Source organism: Panthera uncia, assembly GCF_023721935.1.
Source record: "Panthera uncia isolate 11264 chromosome B3 unlocalized genomic scaffold, Puncia_PCG_1.0 HiC_scaffold_2, whole genome shotgun sequence".
Lineage (NCBI taxonomy): Eukaryota > Metazoa > Chordata > Mammalia > Carnivora > Felidae > Panthera > Panthera uncia.
This window is the reverse complement of record NW_026057583.1, coordinates 1,370,725-1,380,827: the sequence shown is the minus strand read 5'-3', so window position 1 is coordinate 1,380,827 and position 10,103 is coordinate 1,370,725.

Below are 10,103 nucleotides of genomic sequence, written 5' to 3'. Positions count from 1 at the left end.
TTAAACCCCTTTCCTTTGGTCTTGGGTAGCTGGGAGTGTTTGAGGAATATCACATACTCCACCCTCCACCTGGCGGGGGACGAGTGCCAGCCCGTATTTTGCCCTCAGCTTGCCTCATGCTCCCTCCTCAGGGATGTGGGTGTGACATAGAAGTCTAGAAGCCCAGATGGCAGCAGAGGCTGGCAACTGACGTTTGAAAGTCATCAGCTGATGTTAGGAAGGAGCTGACACTGTGATGCGTGCAGGGGAGTCAGGCAAAGTGAATTTCCCTGAAAGGAGACTGGGGTGACTGAAGAGAAAGAAAATGCTTCCCAGGGAGTTCATCTACTAAGACGACTCTACTGAGCGACGAGGTAGCAGAGTGGGAGCCCTCACCTCCTCCTCTAATGCTAGAAAGTCCCCCGTGAAATCTATAAAATCATCTGAAACTTCCTGAGCCCCGTGTCGGGCTCTGTGCTGACAGCTCGGAGCCTGGAGCCTGCTTCACATTCTGTGTCTCCCTCTCTCTCTGCCCCTCTCCTGCTCACACTCTGTCTCTGTCTCTCTCAAAAATAAACATTAAAAGAATTTTTTTAATAGTAATTAAAAAAAAAAAAAGAAGACAAAAAAAGTACAAACTGAAAAACAGTAACCAGGTCTCTAGCACCAAAGAACAAAGCAACAAGAACTTTGAGGTAAAACGGCCAACCCTCCAGAAAGTGAGAAAGGCGTTGACCTCGGTTTTCAAAGGTGAGAAAAGCACGGTAACTTGTGTAAACCAGAGGAAATCAAGGGAGGATGCGATTACGAAAAATACTAAGAAGTCAAACTCTATCCATTGGAAGCGGTAGAAAGCAGAACCGAGGCATTTCTGCTCCTGGGTAGGATGTGGTGGGTCTCCGCAGGCCGCTGTTCCCGTTGCAACAGCTAGGAGGAAGTGAGATGAGAATCATCACCCGTGGGAGACTGAGGCGTGGTGGAAGGAATAAGAACCACATGAGCAAAATATCAAGGACGAAAGAGCCCCTCCAGGGGGAAGTGATGATGGCGGTCGCTTTCTTCCCCGAGGGCCTCGTTGATGTGGGGCCTCTCTGAGGATCAGCATTGCCCTGAACAGGGAGACTCTACTGGGGAAAGAGGAACGAACCGTTTCTGGTACTTGTAAGGACTGTGCCCTGGGTTGGGCTCTGGAAGAGCCTGGAATGCAAAGTCAGTTTTCCCCCACGGAACGTTTGCTGAGGTCTGGAGCACTTCGGGCAGCTGAGAGGGGCCTGGGGGGCTGGAAAGGCAGGCCCCACAGTCTCGCGGTGCTTAGAGGGAGGGGGGGCTAAAATATTAACCGCCTCCCTGCTCAAGACTGGCCAGATTGTGAGCCTGGGTGGTTTGGAAGGCTGAAGAGCTAACCTCAAAATCTCTGAAGAGAATTCAAGGGACTAGAGAGATACAGGCTGGCCAGGCTTTCAACGCCAGATCCAAGAGGACAACTCCTAAGGGACAGGGACAGCCCAGAGGAGGATTGAGTTTTACCAGAACTGTAGCTGTGCCCTAACTCTGCTCAATGCTTGATTCCATCAAGGGGACTGACTCCCCTGGGGTGGGGGAGAGGAATAACATAGTCTGAAGTCCCTACTCTTTTTTTATTTTTTTAAGGTTATTATGTATTTTTTATTTTAATTCCAGTATAGGGGCACCTGGGTGGCTCAGTTGCTTGGGTATCTGATTGTGACTCAGGTCATGATCTCACGGTTCGTGAGTTTGAGCCCCACATTGGGCTCTGTGCTGACAGCTTGGAGCCTGGAGCCTGCTTTGGATTCTATGTCTTCCTCTCTCTCTGCCCCACCCCTGCTTGTGCTCTCTCTCTCTCTGTCTCTCAAAAATGAATAAACATTAAAAAAAAAAATTAATTCCAGTATAGTTAACATGCAGCATTAAAGTAGTTTCAGGTGTACAATATACTGATTCAACAATTCTATATATTACTCAGTGTTCATCAGTCTACCCTTCTTTTATACCCAACATGTAACGTACAATCAAAAAGTATGAAACATGCAAAAAAGGGGGTAGAAAATGGGAACAATAAACAGGAGAAAAAGTAAACAATAGAAGCAGACCCACAGATGATCCAGATACTGGATTTGGCAGATGAGAATTTAAAAACAACTATGATTAATATGTTAATTGGATAAAGAGGCAAATAGCCACAAATATAAAGAATTTTAGCAGGGTTGAATCTATTTAAGAGGGGCGCCTGGCTGGCTCAGTCGGTTAAGTGTCTGAATTCGGCTCAGGTCATGATCTCACGGTTTGTGAGTTTGAGCCCCATATCAGACTCTGTACTGACAGCTCAGAGCCTGGAGCCTGCTTCAGTTTCTGTGTCTCCCTTTCTCTGCCCCTGCCCCACTCGTGCTCTGTCTCTCTGTCTCTGTCTCTGTCTCTCTCTCTCTCTCTCAACATAAACTTTAAAAAAAAAAAAAAGAATTGAAGGACGGGCGCCTTGGTGGCTCAGTCAGTTAAGCATGTGACTCTTGATCTCAGTTCAGGTCTGATCTCAGGGTCATGATTTCAAGCCCCAGCATTGGCCTCCATGCTTGGTGTGGAGGTGTGGAGCCTACTTTAAAAAAAAAAAAAAAGAATTGGGGTGCCTGGGTGGCTCAGTCAGTTAAGCATCTGACTCTTGGTTTTTGCTCAGGTCATGATGTCACAGTTCAGATTCTCTCAGCTTGGGATTCTCTCTCTCCCTCTCTGCCCCTCCCCTGCTCGCTCTCTGCCTCTCTCTCTCTCTCTCTCTCTCTCTCTTTCTCTCTGTTTCTTTCAAAATAAATAAACTCTAAAAAAATTTTTTTTTAATTAAAAAAGAACCCAAGGACCAGGTAGAACCAAATACTGTCATCTCTGAGATCACATGCTCCTTGGATGGGTTTCATGGAGACTCATAGGACTGCAGGATAAAATCACAACCATAGGGATTGGACACACCAGAAGACAGAATTCATGAACTCAAAGATCGATTAATAGAAGGTGTCTAAACTGAGATATATAGAGGAAAAAAGAATGGAGAAAACAGGCTAAGAAACATGAGATTCCAGTATATGAGTGATGGAAGTTACAGAAGGAGAGACCGGTTAGGACCAGAATAAACTGGAAATGACCCAGATGTGTCTCTAGCAATAAAAGCAGACCACTGATGCATGTACCAACATTGATAAATCTCAAAGGCCTGTTGAGTAAAGAAGGCAGATGTGGAAGGGTGCATTCTTAGGATTCCATTTTATCAAGTCCAAGAAGAGGCAAAACTAAGCTAGAGAGCAGTCAGACTCAAGCTCATGTCTGAGGGGTACTGACAAGAAGGGGCGGGAGTGTAGGGGAACAGCCCCACCCTGGTAGCCCTTACAACTTTACACATCTCCACGTTAAGTTTTGTAGGTGAAACTTGAGGAGTTTGACTTGAGTCAAACTTAAGCCCGATTCCTCCTGGAGCAGGGGGACAGAAGCAGCCGGGCGAGGAACCTCCCCAGCTCCCGTGTGGGGGCCTACAATGAGGCTATTCCCCTTCCCATCTTTCTAGTTTCAGTCGAGTACAGGGCTTTCCACCGGGCCCCCTCCTCCCGTAGAGTGTAGACCGCACAACTGCTTGGCTGGAGAAGCACCTGGGTGGCTCGGTCGGTTAAGCAGTTAAGCGTCCGACTTAGGCTCAGGTCGTGATCTCACAGCTCGTGAGTTCGAGCCCCATGTCGGGCTCTGTGCTGACAGCTCGGAGGCTGGAGCCTGCTTTGGATTCTGCGTCTCCCACCGCCCCCCCCCATCCCTCCCCCACTCACGCCCTGTCTTTCTCTCTCTCTCTTTCTCAAAAATAAATGAACATTTTTAAGAAGTATTTAAAAACAACTGTTTGGCTGTAGTTTAGAGTTGGCTCCTTAGCCCAGAGTGACCTACCACCATACTGCGTGTCCCGGTGCCGTTCTGTGGAACTAGGGATGTGAGAAGCTGGCACCATGCTGGTCTTTCTTTTATTGTGTGAGTAAAAAGCTGTCTGGATCCCTTGGAGCTTGTCATTTCCTTACTGTGTGAGTCTATGGAAGTGTGGTGGTCTTTGAGCCATGTGGCTGCAGTAGTGGCCCTTGTGGCCCTGCACTTATGGACTGCATGACCACTTGGCCCATTTGGCACTTAATGTGGGGCTGATAAGGTCACAGTCTCTCTTAAGAGACAGGCCTCCGTGGACTGTCGGGTCAAGTATGGGAGAAGAATTATGGTGGACCTAGGGTCCACTTCGTGCTGAGGTGTTTGGTGACACCAGAGACAAGTGGTCTTTGACCATCATCCCCGATCCCAGATAAGCTCCATTGGTGTTTAGAGTTTGAAACCAAAGAGAAAGTTCTTTGCAGAGCTGAAGGAAGCACACGGTGGTTCTGGCTCCCCCTCTTACTGTGACTACAGATGGAACACTACCGGGAATCAATGGCGGTCACTCAGAAATGCGCCGAGATCCACTCTGACAATGAGTGAGAAAGGAGGGAAATCAGAGATTTGGGCGAAGTCCAGGGAAACCATAGTAGCATGACTCATCTGACTAGCAAATGAGGGTGCTGTAAGTTGCACAGGCTTATAAGGAACGGAAGTCATTTGGGTGCTTAACAACTGACCCCACGCTCCAAGCCACCCTGGCCACAACCGTTGAGGCCAAAGCGATGGATGTGGAGAAGGAAGATATAAAGATAAGTCAGGGCTTGCTGCAATGGGCCTTTACAGCGACGACAAAATGGTGGCCTATCCAAAATGAATTCCTGTCATCGGATAAGCACCCTCAGACAGTGTCGGGAGAGGCTGTCCCTTCCTTTTAGTCCACTGTACCCTTGGCCTGGGTTCATAATGGAGATTGTGAATGGTCAGAAAACAAAAAAGTCACCCAAAGTCAGACTGAACACTTGCGTGACTCCCACCAGGCTACAGGAGAAATGGGGTCTTCTCTCTCTGGAGATGTCTCCAGGAAACTAGTTGGCTACTGTGCAACCATTTTTCTAGAATGGAAGCCTTGGCAAAAGCCAAGAGGATGCACCTTAGGCCAAGGTAGGAGAAGGAAAGACCAGGCCATTTGGACCTGGTTATTGTGCCAGGAGGTCCCTGAAGAGGAAGGTGATAATCTTCCTGTGACAAAAAATTCTCTCTCATGATTAGGCTCTGGGATGGCCATGGGACTTAAAGATTTGGGCCAGCTTTTTTCACTGAGCCAGCTTTGGTGTTTCCTGTAGGCAGACAGGAGGAATACCAAGAAAGCCTCGACCTCCCCACTGAGGTTTTGGCTATTTGGACTACAGTTTGACCCAACACTTTCAGCACTATCCCTGACCCCCATCATAGACAAACTGGACTAGGTTGGGGGGGCCAAGGTCCTTTCATCCGCAGGGGAGACCAGAGGCCCTATGCAGGTCAAGGTGAGTTGGAGAACTGACAGCAACTAAAATCCCCAAAGCTGCCCGGCCCTCCTGGACACTGTGGCCCGGCCATTGTGATATCAGGACATTCCTGCAGGCATGGCTGAAAAGCTTACCCTTACTAGGTTTGGAAACAGCTCTCCAGTTAGACAGTGGGTTGACATCGTTTTGGAGTCGGCCCTTTTGAGCCAACACACACCCAAGTTGTTGTAACTAACCCTGTTGAATGTATTGTGGGGGTAGAGCTTTCGGGTATGTGTGTTACTTCTCTTGATCGTAAGATATGGTCCAGGTGGGAAATGTCACACTTAGGATGGTGGTAATAGGGCAGGGACAAGTGGTCACCACTTCTAATGTGGCCAAGTGGTCACCATGAAGCAGAGCAGAGTAGGGGGATGAGGAGGGGCACTAGTAGATTTAAGGATGCCCAAGGAAATGATATCTCCTTCTAACAGCCCTACGTGGCCACTGAAAAGGGCCACTTGCTGTGGTGACTCACAGATTATTACATGTCACGGAGCTCACTGCACAGATTGAAGACCCCTGTCATGGGGTGGTGGACGTTGCTTGCTAATGCCTTTTTAGCATTCCATTACATCCGGAGGATGAAAATCATCTTGCCTTCATTGGCTGGGGTTACAATACGCCCTAACAGCGATGCCACAGGACTACCTGAGTGGCCCTGTGATTCACCACCAGTCCCAACTCCTGTCGGGAGAGCGTTATGGCCACAGGTTGTGTGGAACATGTGTCCCCTGTTCACAACCCGTGGAAAGCATAATGGTTATCTTATGTGTCAACTTGGCCCAGCCATGGTGCCCAAATACATGGTCAAACATTATTCTGGATGTTTCTATGAAGGCTTTTTTGTTTGCGGTTAACATTTAAATGGATGGACTCTGAGTAAAAGCAAATTTCCCATTTCCCTCCATAATGTGGGTAGACGTCATCCAATCAGCCAAAAGAGAACAAAAGACTGACCTCCCCCATGCAAGAGAGAATTCTGTAGCACATGGCCTTTGGACTTGAACCGCAACTTTGGCTCTTCCCTGGGTCTCCAGCCTGCTTGTCTACCTTCGAGATTTTTTTTTTTTTTTTTTTTTTGGACCTGCCAGCTTCCATTATCACAGGAGCTCATTTCTTTAAATAAATAAATAAACAAACAAATACACACACATGCACACACACGTCCATACATCCTGTTGCTTCTTCTTTGGAGAATCTTGACTAACTCAGGCTATCTATGGGAAAGGACCCTTTGATCATGAACAGCAGTGGAATCAACAAGCTGTTTAGAACTGTACCACCCAGGTAAGAACTATAGTCAACTGGATCCATTATCGCACAGGACATGGCAGGCCATCTGTGACCCACGGCCTGGCTTATATGCCTGGACTAATATGCCTGGACTGCTAGCTACCCAGGAGAGTGAAAGAACTCTGGGGCATGTATTCTGGGGCACCAAACCTGCCTGGTCATGACAGATAGACTAGATGGGTCTCCTACTTTCTGCTCAGTGGTATTGTTGGGCATTGACTGCCATAGGCAGCTTTTCCCCGGTTGGGCACAGCAATTCCCGTCTGCCCGCTAGGTGTGGGCCACACTGTTTAAGGACTCCTAAATGGACTGTGTTGTATATTTGGGTTCTCCAAACACATCCAATTAGACAGTGGTGCTGCCTTTATAGCCAAGAGCACTCAGCGGCGGGTAACTGCCCGAGGCGTTTGACAACATTTCATGCCCTGTATCACCAACAGGTGGCAGGTGCCAATGAAAGATGGAATGTACTCTTCAAGGAGAAACTAAAAAAGATAAGTGGACAACCAAAGCTCAGCTCCCTCTGGAGCACACCCTTGAGACAAGGCAGTGTGGAATCTAAATGTGACAATTCCAGGAAAGGGTTGTTCTCATTCAAATCGTGTTTATAAGCTTGAGAGGGAGAAGAGGAGGTCTCAACTGGTTATAAGAGACCATATTTAGTTCCGCCGTATTCTTTCTTTTTCCCTCTCATGCCTACCTCCAGGAAACCAGACTACTGGAATCTACACCTGCAAAAAGAGCTGGGGGTGGGAGATTGTAAACTGATGATGCTTCTCCTACTGCTGTGGTTATGCCTGTGGACATTAGGCCTATACTTACCTACCAAACACTAACCAGTAGTCTAAGTGGTGATGGATAATTCTATTACCCTGGGCTTTGTGCTGGCCAGTCAAGGCAACATATTCATGGTTGCAAACACCTCTTGCTGCACTTGGATTAAGGAATAAGGGAAGGTGACGTGGGGGCCCGTGGGTGGCTCAGTTGGTTTAACAATTCGGCTCTTGATTTCGGCCCAGGTCGTGATCTCATGGTTCATGGATTCAAGCCCTGCGTTAGGCTCTGGATCGATGGTGTGGAGTCTGCTTGGGATTCTCTCCCTCTCTCTCTGCCCCTCCACCCCTCAAAAATTAAATAAATTAATTTTTTAAAAAGTGCACTGATCTACTTCTCAACTTATAAACAGAGTGGTTCTAAGGTTGATCCCCAGGGGCATCTGGGACATGGTGGTTTGGCTCCGAGTAGGGAGCCTGGCTGTGGTCTATCCCCCAAGTGAGCCTGACCATCCTACTGGGAGGCAAAGCTGGGTCGTGCTCATCGAATGTTATCAAATAGAAAGGACTTGGTCCAAACTCCCACCAGTACAGTTAGCTCTCTGATGGAGTGGCTATGCTCCTGAAAATAATTCTTAACTGGACACATGAAAGGCTGGGGTGGCAGGAAGCCTTGTTGTAGGGAACAGCTCTGACACAGTGTCCCAATGACTTGCATAGTTCCCTATAGGCCACGAAAGTCAGGCTTGACCACAGCCCCACCCAAGTCGTGGCAGAATGCATTAGGAGTCCTCCTGCAACATGCAGCCTTCGATTCCCCCTGCAGCACGAAGACATAAGCAGCCTGGTGAGGAGCCACCCTGCCTTGTGGGGACACTGCCACAAGGCCATCTCTCGTCCCTCCTCCTAGGTGCATCCTTCAGTTGGTCCCTCCCTCCATTAGGGGGCAGCTGCAGGCCACGAAAGTGTCTGCTTGGCTCCTTAGCCACAGAGAGTCCTACCACCACATCGCCTATCATCTGGTCCCTCCAGTTCCCTTTGTCCTCTGACCTGGGAAAGTGACACCATGTTGGTCTTGCTTTTGCTGCCTGTATGAGTAAAAAGCTGGGTTTGCATCCATTGGAGCTTGTGGTCTCCTTACTGGCTGAGTCTACGGAAATGTGGCAGGCCAACCTAGTGGCTTCAGTAGTAACTCTTGTGCCCCTGTTATAACGCCACCATGCTGTGCTTAGGGACTGCTTGACCTCTTGACAGAGGGGAACATTTTGAGGATGATGGGAATTTTTTTTCTTTAATGTTTATTTATTTTTGAGAGAGAGACAGAGACAGAGGACGAGTGGGTGAAGGGGAGAGAGAGAGAGAGAGAGAGAGAGAGAGAGAAGGAGACCCAGAATCTGAAACAGGCTCCAGGCTCTGAACTGTCAGTACGGAGCCCGACCTGGGGTTCAGACCCAGAACGGCAAGATCATGACCTAGGCCAAAGTCGGATGCTTAACCTGCTGAGCCACCTAGGCACCCTGGGGAATGTTTTGTCTTGATCTGGGTAGTGATTATACTAGTGTATACAATTATCAAAACTTATCCAGCTGTAGACTGAAGACTTGTGCCAGAAACTATAAATTATACATCAATTTTTAAAAAACTCAAAAAAAATCATTAGAGAACAAACGAACTCTTGAAAGTTATGATTGCCAAAATGAAAAATTCAGTAGTAAGGTTGGGAGAGAAATTTCCCAGAACACAGGGCAAATCACAGAAACACAGGGAATGATGAACCTAGCCTAAGTCTAACACCTGAGAACCAGGGATTCCGGTTCCTAAATAAATCTAGAAAAATGTCTGTGGTAATAAAAGAGACAGGAGTGAAAACAACGAGATGACAGTGTAAATCTGGCTAATCAAACAAAAAATTGTGTAAGCAATATTCACCAGTTTGTAATTGACAGCACAATCCTTTGGGGGAGCAAAAGAATGCCAAGTATCATCAGTCACATGGGTCTTTACCTTTTGCCCAGGAAACCTCACTGCTGGGACTCTGTCCTGACAGTTAACATAAAAAGAGAGCAAATGTGGAATTAATGGAGATATTCACTGCGGTAGGGGTTTTGATGCTGCAAAAGTATGACCCACCCAGATGCCAGGTAAAAGGAGAAACACCACGAAAATCATGTCTTTCTCAAGGGGTGGCAAGTACGCATAGGCATCGTGATCGCACCCACGGGCGGCAGCACCCCTTGGCCTGAGAAGCGTAACTGCATCGGATTAAGGGGACGTGGAGCAGAACAGGCGAGTCCGGAGACCGGGCTTCACTGCTCGGCGGATGAAATGGAGGAAGAATGTTTCTACTACTGCTTGGCAATGCGCTTACGCTAGTGAGATCCGGAAAAATGAAGTTACTCGCCCCTCGCGAAGCTGTCGCAGCGAGTCGAGGCCCGGCCCGGGCTGCGGCTGCGCACTGAGGCTCCGCTGCCGGAGCCCGGGGCCGGAGGCGGGGACCGCGCTGGAGGGGCCGGCCGGCGGGCGGGGCCGGCGCGGAGGAGGCGGGGCGGGGTCGGCGCAGCTGTCCCCGCCCCGCGCGCTAGTCGGCGGGAGGCGAGGGGGG